General features: G+C 39.3%; 1 long non-coding RNA gene across 1 annotated transcript in view; it reads left to right on the forward strand.

Annotated features, from left to right (window-relative positions):
* Positions 1-20785, forward strand: part of LOC118420336 — a 67085-nt gene that overhangs the window by 8286 nt on the left and 38014 nt on the right. The window contains exons 3-4 of the long non-coding RNA XR_004831730.1: positions 14456-14620; positions 17750-17914. This is a non-coding gene — a long non-coding RNA (uncharacterized LOC118420336). The remainder of the gene's footprint in view (positions 1-14455; positions 14621-17749; positions 17915-20785) is intronic.

A 20785-nucleotide genomic window follows, 5' to 3' on the forward strand; every position in this document is an offset into this window, starting at 1 on the left:
GTAGCGCTTCAGTAAGCTTAACTGTTCAAAGATTTTTTTCTTCTGTTGTAAAAAGGGACAGACAATGTTGAGTTTTGGCTTAGCTTTTGAACTGTAGTATGTCTCTTGTACCTCTACAGATGGTTCTCTCAACTTGTGTCCAAATAGTTCATTTGGTTCAAGCTGAGATGATTCTCGGAATTATAGGCCATGTCCAAGGTGCTGGTATTCGAGCTGTTCTTGAGACTTCTCAAGGACATCTTAAATTTATGAGACAAAATGGAAGTAGCTGATTGTCTATTATAATTTGATGTATGTTATGCCATACATCAAGTAATTTAGCCAATCAATAGAGAATGATCAACTGTTTGGAAATGACTTATAAGCTTGTTTACCTAATTTCCTCATGACTGTTTTAGTGGCCACGGTAACTACAGGGGATTATAACACTATAGAGGATACCAGCATTGCAGCGCTATGGACACTAGAGGTACGGATATAGCAAGGGGTATGAACACTAGCAGTACTACAAGGGTTACGGACACTACTGGTGGTAATAACACTACAGGGGATATCAAGGATACTCAGGGCTCCATTGACTTGATATCCCCAAATACACTGTGGTGTGTGGTGGGTTGCACTATGGCAAGTGAACATCATGCACGTCTACTAGACATAATAGACTATTGAGGGGATGTCACAATATACGTTGTGAGAAAATCTACAATGCCATAAAGAATACAGGCATCGTAATGGTTCCAATCTTAAAGATACTTGTAATGTAAAACAGGAGGTTGGTGTTTTTTGATGATTGATCACACTTGAGCCCAGTTATGGATCAGCAAAATAATTCTAGTCTAATGGTATTTAGTTTTATTTAGTTGGAAGGAGATGTACCATTTACTGTAATAGCATCTGCAATATCCTTGCAAGTTTCCTCTGATTCAGTTAAAAAGTTCCAATAATCTATGAAACAAAAAGTTTTTGACATTGTCATCTTCAAATGTTTGAAACGAAAATTGACAAGGACATGTAAAATGATGTAACGCTAGTTCACCTTTATTCATGTGGTAACCTATATCCGTTGTTTCCCAAACCAGGGTATTCACTATATGTATATCAAGTTGATGAACAGTGAAATCAAGTTGCAATATTTTAAAAATACCGTAATTTGAGACCAGCGTCCGTCGACTTGATTTCCCTATATATGCTATTTTTTAAAAACAACGGATATAGGTTACCCCACAGATACAGGTGAACGAGGGTTATATCAACTTATATGTAAACTAAGTTGCACAGCTTCACAGCCATAAATCGCCATACTTTCAGATTGGGGTGAAAGTTCACAGAGATGGTACATGTACTTGCTAATCCCCCAGTAATTAAACCCTTCATCATCCAGCAGCCAATGAACATCAGACGCCTTAAACAGATTAACCCAGCCTGACAAGGTAATCCCCGGGAGGGCTGCTCGGTGTGATTTTAGATTTCAACTTGCTGAAGACAAAGTCTCTGTAGAGCTGGTATTGATGTGAGGTCCGTCCTGATGTATCGAAACTTACACTTCAAGTTCAAAGGTGCAGTTTTGTACATACTCAATAGATCCTTACAGGGAGGAATATTCATTGGGTGTCTCAGTGATAAACTTCACACTGGGATAGCTCTGAAAGAAAAGTTACGGCTGCGTAACCCGAGCCAGCGCCGAATATTCTTCACGCCAGGAACCGTTTTTGGTACCCGGTAGTTACTCGTGAAGGTGTCAACTGTTCCATCTACATTCCAACCTGGAAACCATGCAGCTGGCTCAATATCAATTATTGTTCCACTTGAACTGTTGATAATGGTATTTCTCAGAAAATCATTTGGACTGCAGGCTTTAATTGGGGTTTTATATGTGTCTTCAGAAATGGATGTATATGTGATGCATGCAAATGGAAAAGTATGCTGAATTTTCCTCGCTAATAGTACTATCCCATAACATTTTCTAATAGGTCTTAAGCCACCAGATTCAGCTTTTGTGAATGCTCTTACTATACTAAGGACGAAAGTTTATTGGTCCTGTAACATGTTTTTGAGCAGGAGTTAGCACATTAAGTCAACCCTCACATTTTCAAACTAAAAGTTTCTTGGCTCTCCAACTCAACTCAAATTCCTTCACATAAATAATACATTGTACATTTTAGACTCTCTTCACAGCCTGATACTTTCCATTACCAACAATTGGATTACAGTCCCTTCTTCTTGCAGAAATTCAAATATTTCAATCATGAGTTGTCACAGCTTGCTGTTTGATTACCCAAGTGTGCAAGCATACCCGATAATATTGTAGGCAAGCCGGGTGCACCGTTGTGCCTAATGTAGCGGTAAATGGCACCCAGACCTCTCAGCGGAGCAGAAAATTAGTGCTGATCTGCTCCACTTGCCAGCAGGTTGTGCTTCAAAAACATGGCTGCCTGAATGTTTCATTTTTTTAATGTTTCATTATTCAAAATGATGAAAGAAGTTTAATGTACACTAATACCTCAAAGAGCTTACAGGTTGTACAATTTAACAAACATGTCACATACTTACATGTAATAATAGGAAAGTGATAGACAATACCCTGCACCCTCACACTCAGGGTTGACATCGCGGCAAAGCCTAACGATATCACCCCTGACAAATCAGCCAGGGTATTTGGGTATTTGGCTTCTTGTTGTCGGAAGCTAGGAAAGGCGCCATATAAGGCGACTCATTAATATTCAAGAGCAAGATAACAGTACTGGCGTAACGTTCTTTCAGCGTCCAGACGTCTTTATCAGGTACCAAATTTAACATTTGTCGGTTCTGTGGGTATAGGGTAACCACGGCATCACCGTATATATGTACCGACCTAGCATACGATAAAAAAAACATTACCATCACGCAAAGAAATACAGATCTTTGTACACGCCGCGCCGTACGCTGTTTGTTCGAAACTTGCAATCCGGTCGCTGATTGGCCCGCGACAAATCAGGCAAGCTCATTAATATTCATAAGCAGGGCGCCCCAAATACCCAAATACCCTGGCTGATTTGTCAGGGGTGATATCGTTAGGCTTTGCCGAGATGTCAACCCTGAGTGTGAGGATGATACCCTGTTGCCATCCATAATACAGTTAAATATACATAGTATACACAGCTTTAGTAGACAAAGGTGTTGTGTTAAGCTGAATGAGTACAATATTAAAGTCACTTACATAGAAGATCTTTATTGTATAGCTCAGCAATTGAAACAGATACAATGTATGGTAATTTGTACATAATGACAGTTGAACTATTACTTGTAATGTGTAGATACTGGAACAAATGTAATTCATACAAGGTTAAATGTCTAGATGCACCATTTGCATCATTCAAGTGGGCATCCTTCCATTTTTTTGGTAACGATAATTCACCTTTATTCGTAGGATAACCTTTATCCGTTCTTTTTAAGAACAGTGTTTTTAGGGAAATCAGGTCGACAGATGATGGTTTCAAACTGCAATATTTTGATAACCGTACAATTTGAAACTACCGTCCATCGACCTGATATCCCTAGATACCCTGTTTAGCAACACAACGGATATAGGTTACCCGACGGGTAATGGTGAACTAACGTTAGATGATGGTAGCGCTCTGGAACTTGTGTCATTGGCTCTGTCTGCCTTTGCTGCATGGCAGTTGCAACCACACAATTACAGCATTCCCCTATATAATGATTATATTCCATGTTGTTGACCAGAGTGCTGGGTGGCGTACTTTAAATCACCGAGGAGAGCTTGATTTGATTACATGTTTGTACTGCCTGATATGACTGTGATTGAATTTTTAAATGTTGCACTGAACAAGGATATCCCCCACCTTAATGTCAGTCCGGCCTAAAAATTCATGGAAATGCTAGGATTACTTCTGGAGTCGTGATACTGGCAGCAAGAAGTGCCCAAGGTGACCACACATCAGGGGACCAATAGAATCTGGATCTATTCAGACAGGTGGTCACTATATACAGGATTTCTAATGTTTGTGTCAATGGAAAAGAATTATCAGAAAGTGGTTACATTGTCCAGATGGTTCTTCTGTAGAGGTTGTCACTTAATAATATACAGGTTGGACTGGACTGTAAAATTTATATTGGACCTACACTGCAGTTGTTTGAAATCCACATACATGTATATGCATGTACAGGCAGTGAAATGATCATTCATCATCATTGTCATGATTTAATGAAAATTCTACAATATACCTTATAAATAAAGTGCTAAGTATCTGAATTGTATTTACTTAGATATTTAACATTTAGTATTCAAGACAATCTTGGGAAGACCTCTATACTAATGGTTTTTGAGGTGGCGGCATTATGGCATCCGTTGGAATTATGATATGTTACTGTATCTCAAGCTTTTGTGAGCATAGAATAGGCTAGTTGGCACCTAGCATTTGCAACTTACTTCTACTATTATATAATATCTGTCTGGATTCATTTTGTAAAATGACTTCAAGATGTTTTTTATACCAAGATTGGTCCCACAAACTTAAGAAGAATTTAAAGCACAGTCATTTTTTACCCCAAGGCTTATTGGGTCCAGACATTTGTTTGAATTTGTGAAATGGAGCTTTATTTCTATCTAGATTGGTTTTTCACGCCTAGTTTTTGCACTGATTATATCCGCAGATTCATCTGTATTTGCAAGATAGGCTGGTAGCTCTATCCTGATTGGGTCCACACTTTTATGTGATTTATTGAGGTAGAGTTGTTTTCTGCCCTGGCTAGTTCACGATCGTACAATCATATATCTTAAGTTTAGAAATAGAATGGTGTTTTCACTTTGATTGGATCCATATTTCAGTCTGAAGTTGGAAAATGAAGCCATTTCTTTTTTACCCAGGTTTATTTAGGTTTGCAAATTCATCTGAAGTTGTGGAATAGAGTCATACGTCTACATTGCATTTTCAAAACTCAGCTGCCCACTGTGTATTCATGGTTAAATTTTGGTTCCATTGTTTTTACAAATAAATGGTATTCCCATAAGGAATCAATGGCGTACAGTATGCAGTGCTGCGAAGATGACTTTTCTTGATACTGTTAGTGAGATTGACATTTAAGTAAGCTACACTTGTCCTGTGAGCTTGTTTTTCAGCATCTGTCAACGGGGTATCACAGATAAAAAAGCTACATCCAGTTCTGGTTATGCTGTGACAATTAAAAAGATAATAAGATTTGCTGCCTGAGCCTTATCTCTCCTTAGTGCTGAAATGCCTTCTACTGGTCTTACGAAACATGTGCCTACTTCCTTTTCAACTTAACCAACTTTCAAGAAAGTCTAACTTTCTATTTTCTTGTGAACAGAAATTACAAGTTACATTTAGTATGAAGTATAACGCTAGTTCACCTTCATCCGTTGGGTACCCTATATCCGTTGCTTTTAAAGGAAAGCATCAGAAAATCTTCAATTCGTTATTTTCCAGCAGTTTACTCATTAAAAAGTTGATTTACGTCAATTTTTACATTAATCCGCCCAATATGACCCTGTAGACACGTTTGAACTTCGCGCTCTCCTCCCCTCTCCCGCCGCGCTGGCCAATGACGTAATGGCCTCGTTCTGATTGCCTGCGCTCTGACGTCACAAATCAGAATTGAAACTTCTGGCCATGCCAGCCATTTGTTCGGGGAACCTCGATCCCTTCGGCGGGAAATCACCCCGCCATTCTGGAATCCAGTTCGTTGTTGTTGACAATTAACTTCGTGGACCTGTAAGTCGCGTTATGAGCTGTCTACGAAGCCATAGTCCCCGGGAAACTGAACATGAATGGGCTTGTCTGTGAGTGAACCGCGCGACGGCACGAAATGAAAACAATGGACTTGGGGGAGGTTCACGCACCGTGCCATTCTGGACTGTTACAGGAGCGAGTTCGAGTCAATTCTTACCTTCTCCTTTCCGGACAGCACAGCGATAATTACACGTAAGCTTCCACGAATTTTGGCTGAATTCACAGTTGTCCAACTGGCAGTGACAGTAAAAAAACAAGAGTATTCGTGACATTTTTCCTCTGACAACATACCCTTGATCGCTACATATCGAACGATCCCCTTTTCGCGCCAAAACAGATAGCACCGTCATAACAACAGTCGTGTGAAAAATGGTCAGAGCAGATCCACACGCCACATGGCCTCTGATGCAATTTTCACGAATTTTGTTAATTGTCAAATATCCGGCTTGATATGAAGCTTTGCAGCGATTAGCCACTTTTGTAGCCTGCTATTATCATTCTTCGGAAATCTGTAATTAACGTATTCATTTGCTCTTCGTGCTTCCATCGTAGTTTTTACATACAACACAGGCCGGCATGGTGAATGGCGCAAAATGATCGGCTTCGTTTCAGAGTCCGTGATTTGTTTTGATTGTACACCCAACAATCTCCGCAAAAGCAATGAAAAACCAGCCAGTCCAGATATATTTACCCCGGGAACAGAAAATAAAGTGAGAGGCGAGTTTCTGTGCTATCTGTTTTGGCACGAAAAGGGGATCGTTCAATATGTAGCGATCAAGGGTATGTTGTCAGAGGAAAAATGTCACAACTACTCTGTTTTTTTTACTGTCACTGCCAGTTGGACAACTGTGAATTCAGCCAAAATTCGTGGAAGCTTACGTGTAATTATCGCTGTGCTGTCCGGAAAGGAGAAGGTAAAAACTGACTCGAACTCGCTCCTGTAACAGTCCAGAATGGCATGGTGCGTGAACCTCCCCCAAGTCCATTGTTTTCATTTCGTGCCGTTGCGCGGTTCACTCGCAGACAAGCCCATTCATGTTCAGTTTCCCGGGGACTATGGCTTCGTAGACAGCTCACAACGCGACTTACAGGTCCACGAAGTTAATTGTCAACAACAACGAACTGGATTCCAGAATTGCGGGGTGATTTCCCGCCGAAGGGATCGAGGTTCCCCGAACAAATGGCTGGCATGGCCAGAAGTTTCAATTCTGATTTGTGACGTCAGAGCGCAGGCAATCAGAACGAGGCCATTACGTCATCGGCCAGCGCGGCGGGAGAGGGGAGGAGAGCGCGAAGTTCAAACGTGTCTACAGGGTCATATTGGGCGGATTAATGTAAAAATTGACGTAAATCAACTTTTTAATGAGTAAACTGCTGGAAAATAACGAATTGAAGATTTTCTGATGCTTTCCTTTAAAAACGTGGTATTTGGGGATATCACGTAGACGGACGTTGGTTTAAAATTGCAATATTTTCAGTACATTTTCAGTACTTAACAGTTGATTGGAAATTAGTGTTATGTATTCTATTATTTTACTTTTACTTTGAAACTATGCAGTCATGCAATTAGATTTTGGGCATGATTTTGAAAATAAAACACACGCAAATGTCACCTATATCTGGCCTCAGTAAAGTTATTTCCAGTCAAAGTTTATTCACAAGTAACACTTTACTGATACTTCACTCTCACTGTTATATCCTACATTTAACAAGATGATTTTTTATTTACTGAAAAGTTTATGACCCCTGATTTACATTAAGGGAGAAAGTTTTATATCAGAGATTTATGCACATTAATCAGAATGTATGGTTGCATGAGGACGTCTCATATAATGGTATCCTGAATAATTGATAAATGGTAGAATTGATAATACTGTATTGTGCAGCTGCTAGAAACAATTTTAGCTACCACAAGAGCAGTAAATGCACTCTAGCTGTCATTTCCCTTAGACTGAAATAGTCAAAGCTGTTTCATCAACCACTATAGAAGAAATGGTTGACTCTCTATTCTTGTGTGAATTCTAGAAAGTTTTTTTCTAGCACTGTAAAGATCTTTTCAACTAACATTAGATACAGCCTGTCAATTTTTACATAGTCGTAGTCTGACCAACAATATACTTCAAATGAGTCTGTAAATGAATTTGAGTTTGTGGGGCTTTACTTTCTTGGTAGAGAGAAAATGGAGTGATTTTAAGTTGCTGTTGAAACAAGGGGGGGGGGAGACTGCAGTTATTTTTGCAGTGGTTTTAAGTCTGCAGTATACTGGTAAAGCAGTCGTTGCTACTGTAAGATTAAAACCACTGCAAGAATTTTTGAAAACTTACTGTATGATGATGAATACTTTGTTTTTAAAGCAGACATATTTTGCTCCGTTTTTGATATCATCCAAATGAATGTTTTACTGCTTTAGCCTGCAAAAACTGACAACATTGTGTACTTTTAACCTCATATATAAAGAATGGATGTCATGATCAATAAAAGAGTTCATTCATTTGATATCACATTAAATATTATTCAACAATAAATTCAATTCACTTCAGTTCCTTTTTCCAATTTCTGTATAGGTGACACTAGTGGTGTTCTCCTTGAACGATCTCCAAACTGCCTGAGTGTCTTCCAAGACATTCATTCAAGACAGAGTCTGTCTTCTTTCCAGTCCTACAGCTCCTTGGAGGAGTGTCAACGAGGTTAGAGACAAACCACTCTGCTAATGTCTACAGTCAAGGACAAGAAATATTCTTAGTTTGAGCTGTTTATTAGTAACATCCATTGGCATAATACCGGTCGGTTTACTGCAATTTCTCAAGCAATGCTCATTTGGCAAATGATCAACGTATCATTTTCTCCAGTTACATGTTGCTGTTACAGCTTACCTTTGCCACTTCTTCTGTGTATATTATTTTGTCTCTCTTGTCCTGCTAAAAACATAATATCGTAATTGGAACACTCAGCAGAATTGCACGGAGAACGGGTGCGTGGTTGGAAGGGGGTGCAATAATACCGGCCGAACAAAACACGGCACAATTAACTGCCGCTATGTACCTTTATGCATCCTCTGTTGTTCCTTCCTTTCCTGTTAGTAGTTGCACAAAACAAAAACCTGCATGAGCATACAAAAAGTCATGAGAAAATGGGCATATACTGACAAGAATTTTCATTTAATTTTGGTCCGTCACAACCGCTATGACGTGAAACTTGACTGCTGGCGTAGCATTAAAAATGGCTGGAAAATGGCGGCGTACGTTCAATTTGACCCATTCAGTCGTAGATCCGGGCGATGATGCAACGGGTCTTCACACTTTTACATGAGTTGTAGGTCACCAAAAGAATTTCAAGATTGCTGTTGAATCATGCTCGTCTTGTGCCGTGAGCACGTGTGATTATTATCTACAAATCTGGCGATGAACGTGACAGTGTGTTTGTCCCACGACGAGCTCACCTGCCCCGAAAATGAACTGAAAACTTTTGGCCTTGTTGTCTTTGAATGAATAGTTATCGATGCTTTGTAAATAATGTATTGGACACCTAGATGTCTGAAGTTTGCATACCTCAGAAATAACTATTGTTGCATGTGTAGATCTCTATAAATTCCATTATTTTTTATCGGCCGGTATAAGTCTTACGGCCGGTATTATGCCAATGCATGTTAATACATAATTATACAATTTCAATAAGTTTTTTTATCCAGGACCTTAACTGCTACATGTTTTTCTGACATTACATGATATCTCGTCTTTATGAAGTGATATAAATTATCTTTGACACCAGAAAAGACTTACTGTAGCAGTCTTTTGCATTAAGGTCACGTGTCAAAACATGGAGATTTATAGTCGGGATTATCACACTATTGCCATGGTGTTGGCATTTTCCGATATCACCACAAAAGGTTCCATTAAATGCTGTGTGTTCCCTTTTAGAGAAATTGGAATATATATGACCATGCACTGTACCTCTGACCAGCTTCTCTATCAATGAAAATCAGAGAATTCATTTGGTGTTTTATCCTGGATAGGTGATTAACGTTGCTAAGGGGAGGGGTTAACCAACATGGTGATATTTCAGCAAGGTGTAACAGCTGCTTTAAAAGCAAAGCATCTGGCAAATATTCATCAGTGTCACATTAGATTTCCACACCTTGAAAAGCTTGAAAGCAATAACTTGAGCTGATTATAAGTTCTTTCTTAAGTATGAGCAGAACAAAACTCTTGTGGTTTTGGGCAACATAGTTAGGCAACTTGACTCACAGTCTCAAGAAACTGAAGGTGATTTAAATTTCCAATATCATTTAAGTTCCCGAGGGACATTTCAAGGTTGTTGAAGGTCATTGGCCTGGGAGGAAACATCTATAATAAGGTCAGAGATTTTTTAGTTGTAGTTCGTATCTCTATGCAAGGGACTCCTGTTAGAAGATTTGTGTGACACCTTTAAGTTTGTGGGAGTAAGTTTTGCAGTAGTGGGGAAATAGAGTGTTTGCAGTGCAATGCAGTGGCTTTATGTTTGAAACAATGCAATACGACAGGCAGAAGATGTAACAAGTATTTTTGTAGTTGTTCTAAGCTAACGACAAAATTAGGGCTAAAAACCTGCGAAGTTCAACATAAAACCACAACAGACATTTCTCCTTTCACGGTAGTTCTTATCTCTATGCAAGGCATCACTGCAGGCAAGTTTGTGTCAAGTGCAAGCCCATGGACATACTCATGAAGCAGTCACAGACATGACACCTTTGAAAACCTTTCCTCCACAATGGATCTGATTATTTCAGATTCCAGTTTCCCCTCTGGTGGTCCATAACTCATGTCTGACCGAGCATGTTTTACAGTGACTCCAGATCGATATTAAACCTGTTATCACAGATTTGCCAACTTCAAGGGCAGGATTTTCTCAAGTGTCTTTACATCCTCTTTATGCCACAAGGAAGTTATTTCTGAGCTGCTATGTTTTTAGCCAGAGGAAGGGATTGTCTGGTTGGCTGATGCATTGAAGGAATTAGAAACCAAGTGGAAAAGGAAGAAAGGGTACAGGTGATAAATAGAGTGATTAAAAAAGTGAAGAATCTTACAGTTTGTCTATTGTTATTTGAAAATGATTTAGCTTCAAGTTTAAAACATCAGTGCTTGTTTTATAATTTCAGATCTAAGAGTTGTCATGAATAAAGTTAATACCAAAGTTGATAGATTAAAGAGATGTTAAGTCTTGATGATCATTACACTTATTTCTGTGCACTTCTTTCATACTACACCATTGCCTTTTTCAGCAATGTGTCATATCAAGCAATGACTCTTGCTTATAAGTTTTGTCACTGATTCATCATTTGATTATCTGTTGCAGTGTTATTGCCTTTGAATATTGCCGCCTGTCTTCAGTTAGGAGAGTCCTAATCCCTCATTCTGCATCTAATATTCAAAGTAAAATCCACATGAGACTAAGATATTCCCAGCAACATTTATCAAATGTCTCTGAAAGAGAGAAGTTGGAGCCATGAGTGTCTGCACAAGATTGTATAACTTTGATCTTAGTGCTAAAGACACAACTCAAAGCATCCCAAATGGAGAGCTTGCTTTTAGAGTCTCTATCTATCATCAATTGAAACATTAATGTCATAACTCTAGTCCACTGTCAAAGTACATATTTTGTACCAGTTGGGATACAGAGCTGCTAAAGGCCTGGATCAGATATGGATGCTATAATTTGTACTTCATGAAGTATGACTTAATGTTTGCCAGAATATCATAAAATAGGGACATACTAGGTATTAAAATTAAGTACTAGTATCAATTAAGTTGGCTGTAAGGCTATATGGTATATAAGTATGAATGGAACATAATGCTTACTGTAATGCATGGCTGTAAGCCTGAGACTGTGTCTAATGTAACACGGCATTGGACGTTTTGGCCTTAAAAGATTGAAACATTATTAAGGATGCCAGGTACAAGTCTCTTTTTACAGTGTCTCTTTTTACAGTGAGTCAATGTTCAATTGTTACCTCCATGAAATGTCATGGAGGTTATATTTTACCCCGCGTTTGTCTGTCTGTCTCTGTGTGTGTGTGTGTGTAAACAAAATAACTCATGAACGGTTGGGTGGATTGGTTTCATACTTTGTGTGTTGGTAGTGTCTGATAAAAGCTGGAAATGATTAGATTTTGGACCCCCTAGCGACTCCCCTTGGTACTGCAGCGCAACTTCCGGTTTTGCTATCTCGGTGTTCTGAACATGCTATGGTCAAGATTTTTAGTATTAGACAGCTCTTGTGCTCAGGAAGAAATGACATAAGTTTGGGTCCCCTAGCGTCTAGTTTTGAGATAGCAGGGGCATTTTTGTCAAAAACTTCTGACGAGGATAACTCAAGAAGGGAACAACGGATTTTCATGATTTTTGGTATGTAGGCACCTCAGACAATGTTGTACAAAATGAAATACTAATTATGCAAAATAGGAGCAAATTTGCATAATTAATGACAACATTCAATCATAGCAGTTTTTTCTATGTATCTCTTGTCTTGGGCGTGATATGGTCTTGAAATGTAGGTGGGAGATAGCTTTCAGTGTCATAACAAAGTTGGGCAAGTTTCAGCCCCCTAACATTTAATTGTGGAACTGCAGGGGCGTTTTTGTCAAGACACTCCAAAGAGGATAACTGCAGAAAGGAACGACGGATTGCCTGCATTTTAGGTATGCAGGTAGCTTGGGCAAAGATGTTCAAAATGATAGGCATTTTATGCAAATGAGGACTTAATTTGCATAATTAATGAGGACATTGCATAATTGCATTGTTTGTAATAACTGGACTTCGATAAATGTTAATTATAATCAGTGGAACATATGCAGATATCAAATATGCAAATGAGGAATTTATTTGCATAATTTATGCAAAAATTGCAAAACAACTTGATATTAATGATCTGAATTGGGAATTTTACTTGTGACATGTGTACTGTACGTTTTTCAATGATGAACAACACCATGCATAATTCATGTTAATGTTAAGTCATTTGCATGAAATTAACAAAAGCTCTAAATATTCATGGAGGTATGAGGTCGCCGAACTCTAGTTTATTCTATTTAAGCTTCATGCTATTTAAGAAGCTTCAGAAGTCTCCATATCTTGTGTCAAGTGAGTTGTTCGAGAAAAGTTTTGAAATTTGACTGTTCTTTGTGGGTGCTGTAGGCGGGGCGATGAGTAATGTGTTTCTGTACAGTGGAAGATTTCATGTTGGTAAGGTTATGCCCTTGTCAGCTTACCATTGATCTACTGTCTGTATAGTACTTGCTCTAACCCATCTACTCCTCTTTTCTCAGGGCTCAAAACTGGGTGTATATACATAATATGTCACACTAGTATACAGTATATTCTTCATATAAAATCAATTTGTTAGATTATGCACATTTAAGAAAATCTAAGCTTTAGTGCATAAAATTTCGTATCCAAGCTCTGAAGCTGGTCTCAGGTAAGATAGATCTAATTACTTTTTGAGAGTCACATCATCAATCAGGGCTCGAAATACTGGGTGCATGTGCACCCAGGTGCACCAAAATTGGAGCTGTGCACCTAATTATTTTCTCTGGGTGCACAGGGTGTACCTAAATATTTTCTTAGGTTTATGTAACTATGTAAAGATATCAAAGTATACTTAGTATACATATACATCATATTCTTGACATCTAAGTGTTAGAAAGTTAATAAAAATGTCTGTGTTTAAGAATTTGATAGCTTATAACTAAGTTTTATTATTAGGTTATTAATTTTTTTGGTGCACCCAAAATTTTTTTGGTGCACCCAATTTTTTAAGCTGGGTGCAACAGTGCACCTAATCCCAAAAATGAATTTCGAGCCCTGTCAATGCTCAAATGTGACCAGGCACAGTGTTTCAAATGATTGCAGTTGGGCAAACGTTTCTATTCACAATTATCCCAATTCTTCAGTCTCACTGTCAATATGTGTATGGTGCATAGTTATACTTTCTTTACTGGAAACTCTTTTTGGCCTTGCTGATATGTTGCCTGATTCCTAATATTATACCTATCACTTAATCAATCAGACTATACATTTTACAGTGCTTTCTTTTCTTGTTATATTTCCTGAGTGTATATTTTATGAAAATAACCACCAGTTTCTAAAGAATGTCGTTCTCCTACGCAGAGGGACCACAGTCGTGTCGAAACTTCTTGTGGTCACCTCTGCTGTCTGGTGCACTCAGATCAGTTACTGACCACCCTGGTTATAAATATCAATGAGCTTACCCTTATATGGGCAGTCAGCCGTTGGGGATCGGACGTAGGAGGATGGAGCTATGTAAGACGTAATGTGATTGGCTGATAGCCTCCCAGCGGCCTTTGCGAGATGGCTTTCGTAAACAGAAAGCCCAAGAAAGGCCTATTCTCTGATTGGCTAACAGCTGGTTTGTGGAGATGCTCACAGTAACCGGGGGTGGCCCTTCAGATAGCAGGGTCCCCACATAGGCGATTAGCCGGTTGGGGACCGTGCGTAGGAGGATGAATAAATGTATACGTAGATGAAATGTTTCATGTTGAATGTCAAAGCAAAGACAGTCTGTCTGAGAAATGTTGATGCAACAAACCAATCGATTTTATGTTACAGACAAGGATGTCTGTGTTTCATTGATTCTGCAGAACATATATTTCAACTAGTAGTCAGTGACCAACTGTTGATAGATAACTTTCCTTTTTCTGTTCCCCCCTCCTTCAGGGCTACTGTCAGGGTGCGAGTGTGAGTCTCTTCTTGCTGGACATCAACTAATTAAGTTACTGATCAATAAAGGAGGGAGTTGGAAGTGAGACAACTGCAGTTCTTGTCCGATCCATTTTCTGGCATTGGTCCAGTACCAACCTGTGGAGGAATACAAATTACCTGGTAAGCAAACCATATGTGACTTGGATTTCATTTGATCACCAAAGACATTTTATAGGTAGATAATCAGCTTTTAGTGGATCGACTACCAGATTGAGTATCGTTTCAAAGACGTTGCATAAATGTTGGTATTCCTGTTGAAATGAATTAATTATGAAAATTAAGTCCTCACTTGCATAACATGTATATCATTATGAACATCTTTGCCTAAGGTACCCGCATGCCTAATATGATGCTAATCCGTCAATCGTTTCTGCAGTTATCCTCTTCGGAATCTTACTTACATTACATCTTACATCTTCCCCAGGTAGGCTTTAGGGCCTGTCAGTTGAGAGCATCGTCTCTTCCACTCTTCCCGATCATGGAAGATCCCCTCCTCTTCCAGTCTAACTAGTCTGCCCAGTCTGTACTTTGTCAGTATCTCCTGTATGTTGTCCCTCCATCTCTTTCTGGGTCTACCTAAGGGACGCTTGCCCTTTGGTTTGTACTGGAGGGCTATCTTTGGAATTCTTCCCTCGTCCATTCTTTCAACATGTCCAAGCCATCTTAGGGCTGCTCTTTCTATGTCTTGTTCTATTGATGTTATGCCTAAGGTTTCTCTGAGGTACGTGTTTCTCAGTCTGTCAGCCCTCGTTTTGCCTAGCATGGTACGGACGACTTTCATTTCTGCGGCCTGTAGTCTACTGATGTCTTTCTTAGTTAGCACCCAAGACTCGCAACCATACAGAAGGACTGGTTTTAAGATGGTGTTGAAGATAGTTTTCTTCACTTCGTTGGAGACTAGTCTGTCTCTGAGAACTGGTTGGAGGGCAGCAGCTTGTCTGCTGAAGTTACTGATCCTCTCTGTGATCTCAGCTTTGTTTCCTGATTCTCGGGTTGTGACTGAGCCCAGGTACTTAGCCTGCTCAACCCTCCCAATAGTATCTCCATTCACTGTAATTTCTGCCTTGGGGGGGTTTCTGCCAAAGATCAGAACTTCAGTTTTGCCACTGGCTTTGTTCATTTTGAGTCCTGCGTTAGTGAACTCATTGTCATATCTTTCTAGGGCCAGTTTTATTGCCTCTATGCTTCTTTCCCATTGGCAAATGTCATCTGCATATCCAAAAGTTTGGAAAATGTCAGTCTGTTCTTTGTTGACTTCTTGGAGGACGGTATCCAGATATGCAATGAAAAGTACATGTATTGGGGAGAGAACACTGCCCTGTTTGACACCACTTTTGACATCAAACCACTTATTGTGGGGATACCCGGTCATGACAGTGCAGGTGCATGGGTCATATGTGCTTTTGATTGCTTCTAGCAGTCTACCTTTTATATCATACTTTGTGCTGAGAACACTCCTCTTCGGAATGTCTTTACAAAAACGCCCCTGCAGTTCCCAAATTAAATGTTAGGGGGCTGAAACTTTCCCAACTTTGTTATGACACTGAAAGCTATCTCCCACCTACATTTCAAGACCATATCACGCCCAAGACAAGAGATACATAGAAAAAACTGCTATGATTGAATGTTGTCATTAATTATGCAAATTTGCTCCTATTTTGCATAATTAGTATTTCATTTTGTACAACATTGTCTGAGGTGCCTACATACCAAAAATCATGAAAATCCGTTGTTCCCTTCTTGAGTTATCCTCTTCAGAAGTTTTTGAAAAAAATGCCCCTGCTATCCCAAAACTAGATGCTAGGGGGCCCAAACTTAAGTCACTTCTTCCTGAGCACAAGAGCTATCTAATACTCAAAAATCGTGACCATAGCATGTTCAGAACACCAAAATAGCAAAACCGGAAGTTGCGCTGCAGTACCAAGGGGAGCCACTAGGGGGCCCAAAATCTAATCATTTCCAGCTTTCATCACATCGTACCAACACACCAAGTATAAAACCAATCCATCCAACCGTTCTTGAGTTATCTTGTTTACACACACACACACAGACAGACACACAAACACAGGGTAAACTAGAGTTCGGCGACCTCATACCTCCATGAATATTTAAAGCTTTTGTTAATTTCATGCAAATGACTTAACATTAACATGATTTGTGCATGGTGTTGTTCATCATTGAATAACGTACAGTACACATGTCACAAGTAAAATTCCCAATTCAGATCATCAATCATTAAGTTATTTGTAATTTTTGCATAAATTATGCAAATAAGTTCCTCATTTGCATATTTGATATCTGCATATATTCCACCGATTATAATTAACAAGTGTTACATTTATCAAAGTCCAGTTATTGCAAATAATGGAATTATACAATTTCCTCATTAATTATGCAAATTATTTCCTCCTTTGCATAAAATGCATATCATTATGAACATCTTTGTCCAAGCTACCTGCAAACCTAAAATGCAGGCAATCCGTCGTTCCTTTCTGCAGTTATCCTCTTTGGAGTATCTTGACAAAAACACCCCTGCAGTTCCACAATCAAATGTTAGGGGACTGAAACTTGCCCCACTTTGTCATGACGTTAAAAGCTATCTACCACCCAAATGTCACGACCACATCACATCTGAGACGAGAGATACATTGAAAAAAATGCTATGATAGAATATTCTCATAAATTATGCAAATGTACTCCTATTTTGCATAATTAGTATTTTATCTTGTACAACATTGTCTAAGGTACCTACATACCAAAAATCATGAAAATCTGTTGTTCCCTTCTTAAGTTATCGTCTTCAGAAGTTTTTGACAAAAATGCCCCTGCTATCCCAAAACTAGACGATAGGGGGCCCAAACTTATGTCATTTCTTTCTGAGCACAAGAGCTATCTAATACTCAAAAATCGTGACCATAGCATGTTCAGAACACCAAGATAGCAAAACCGGAAGTTACGCTGCAGTACCAAGGGGAGCTGCTAGGGGGCCCAAAATCTAATCATTTCCAGCTTTCATCACACCCTACCAACACACCAAGTATCAAACCAATCCACCCAGCCGTTCTTGAGTTATCTTGTTTACACACACACACACAGACACACAGACAAACGCGGGGTAAAATATAACCTCCATGACATTTCATGGAGGTAAATATAACCTCCATTCCATTACATTTCATGGAGGTAATAATCAGCAACCAACTGCTGGTAGATCATAAACTTTCCTGTTTCTGTTCCTCACTCCTGCAGTGCTACTGTCAAGGTGCAAGTCTTGCTGGATGTCAACTATAGTAATTAATTCACTGATCAATAAAGGAGGGAGTCAGAAAAGAAGAGGAGACAACTGCAGTTCTTGTCCATTTGCTGGCATCAATCAGGTCCAGTGCAAGTCTGTGGAGGAATACTAATTACCTGGTAAGCAAACCATCTGTGATTTGGATTTTAGTTGATCGCCAAAGACAAAAAAATAGGTTTTAAGTTTTATTGGACTAATGACCAGACTGAGTGCAGTTTCAAAGATTGCTTCAGGGTTGTAGCCAGCCAGAAATCATTTTCTGTCCCCTTGATTTTAAATGGCTTTGGCACAGCGTTCCTTGGGGGTCCGGGGGCATGCTCCCAAGGAAAAATTTGAAATCTAGACCCTCTGAAATGCTATTTCCTGCATTTTGAGGGTTAGCTTTTGCTCACAGAGGACAGAATGGGCAAAATGTTTTCCTGTCCCCAGCTGCAAAATTCCGTCAAAGGACGGAAGGACGGGTGCTGGCTACAACCCTGCTTTGCTTAAATGCTGGTATTCCTGAAATGAAGCTGCTGTAACTGCTGAAATCAATAACACAAGCCTTGGCTGATAGTATTTTGAATTATTCAGCAGCCAATTAAGAATCAGTGTCAATCCCTAATGTGAGAAGTTAACGGTTGTTCTACTTTAGAGCAACAACAAGTTACCTCGCCCAAAAATCTATTTTAGGTTTGGGCTATACCACTTGAACATGTGGGTTCATTACCAATCAGAAAGATTTAGTATTGCACTGTTATCATTAGATATTCTAGATTTACACAGGTCAATGATTACTTTCCCAAGCTTCTCCTATCTTGTAAATACCATGATAATATTGGCTTGAATGAGAGGATTTTGAAACTGAAGAGCATAATCTTTCCTGCCAGCACAGGACCAATGGATATTTTACTTTGGCAAGTGTAATGTTCACAAATCTGCTGTGAACATCTGGCCAGGTAGACACACGGTCACATCCGTGTGGCTATAGCACTGAAGCATGTCCATGGCATCAAGCCATTTCACTTATAGTGCTGTATATCATGCTATTTTGTCAGCAGTTACTATGGTTAGGGACTGCCACAGTGAAGGTTTGAATTGGAAAATCTGGGCATAGATATCTTTTTGGCCAGGGGAATTATCAAAAGAAGTGTCCAGGGTGTTAATCATACAGCATTAGTGCACTTCTATAATCAAGTTGTATTCAATAGTACATTGTATATTGCTTATATTCAGGCCTGATTTGTCTACCCAGCCATGTACAATGTCATGTACATCAAAATGATAGGTAAAACTCTCACCATGTGGGTCATGTATACTGCCACCTACTGAGTCATACCAGAACTGCAGTACATTTCAGAGTCAGATTTTTCCATATCCTGATGGTTGTTCACTTGTGTTTTCTTTAACCTTTTTGGTAGGAATGACAATGACCAACTATATAAGGCATCCGATTGAAAATGATACTAAACCTCTGAATCACCATAAAGGAACATATCCATCATTGAATATGTGGCGATAAAAGTTAGAGGTCAATTGGAATACATTTCAGCACCATGGAAAGGTCTGAAGTTCAACTCTGATGAAATGTGCATTCAGCCCATGGTCATTACTTTTGTGACCGAAATAATGATTGTGCAGTTTGTCTAAGATTGCCATTTAACCTTCACTCTGCTGCCTTACCCTGTAAGGAATATAGCAATGGTGCCAAAAGCCTACTTAAGCACTGAGGAGGTTAAAGGCTTCTATTTCTGTCAGGTATACTAAAAATCATACACAGATGTAACATTACATTCTATAATCTTCTTGAAAGTTGGTTCAAGTGTCGTGCAGAATGCAGGATTTCTCACAAGCAAGATGAAATGAAGTGCATCCGTCTATGGCTACATATAGAGGACCTTTCAATTATAAATTGGAGGGTTGCGAACCCCATTCTGCATCAGCATTTCTGAAATTAAAAGCTCATGCCCGTGAAGAGAGGTCTCAGGGGTTGGGTTCTTCCCATTTCATAAGGGAATGACGTATTACTGAAAGTAAGTAATATGAAAAGGTTCCAGTATACTGGGCATATTTTTTTTTAATGAAAGCGAAAGCTTTGGCCAGTATTATTTTTATGCGTAATGCATAATGCCATCTCAAATATGGGTGTTGAATTTCAATTTCTTTCCTATAAATCGTAAAACCCATTTGCTGCATAAATTATGCATTCAGGTGTTTACAATTATATACTGTGTGCATTATGCAATGTCGGGTCTATAGGAAACTTAAGTTAAAACCTTTATTTAATTTGTGACTTTGTTGATACTTAAGTCTTAAAGAAAGTCATGAAGCAAAGAAGAAGAGTGAGAAGTTGTTAATGCGCTCAATGTGTTACTCTCGAACACTTGATTTCTGACTTGATATACCATCCAAATTATAATTTTCTTCAGTCATTAAAAGCTGTGTGAGGATGGACTGTTAGATTTGATCCGCTCATTATAGGGGAATATATATACCTTTACACTTACACACCAGTGGACACTAACAGTACACGATGAGAAGGCTTTGGATGGCATGTACACCAGGATGCTAAGGGGAGCTCTAATTGTGTCTTGGGAGGACCGTGTAAGGAACACAGCACTATATGGTAACCTGCCTAGACTAAGTGATAAGATCAGGCAAAGGCACATGCAGCTCTCTGGCCACTATGTGCGACACCCAGAACTAGTGGCAAATGAGCTGATCTTAATTATGGAACCGGTCCAGGGTAAAAGAAAACCTGGCAGGCAGAGAACTACCTTTATAGACACACTCAAGCGAGATTCCGGGCTCGACAGACTGAGCAGCACAGCTGAACTGATGAAGGATAGGGAGGGTCCAGCATTCTTCCCGAGTTGGCATCTGATGATGATGTCCTCGACTGAACTGAACTGAACTGAACACACCAGCATGTTATCTAATGTGCTTGAGGCGTTACTCTCTTTGAACACAGGATCTCCATCTTATCATACCTTCCAAAAGACAGTTTCTAA

This window comes from Branchiostoma floridae, chromosome 7 (assembly GCF_000003815.2).
Source record: "Branchiostoma floridae strain S238N-H82 chromosome 7, Bfl_VNyyK, whole genome shotgun sequence".
NCBI lineage: Eukaryota > Metazoa > Chordata > Leptocardii > Amphioxiformes > Branchiostomatidae > Branchiostoma > Branchiostoma floridae.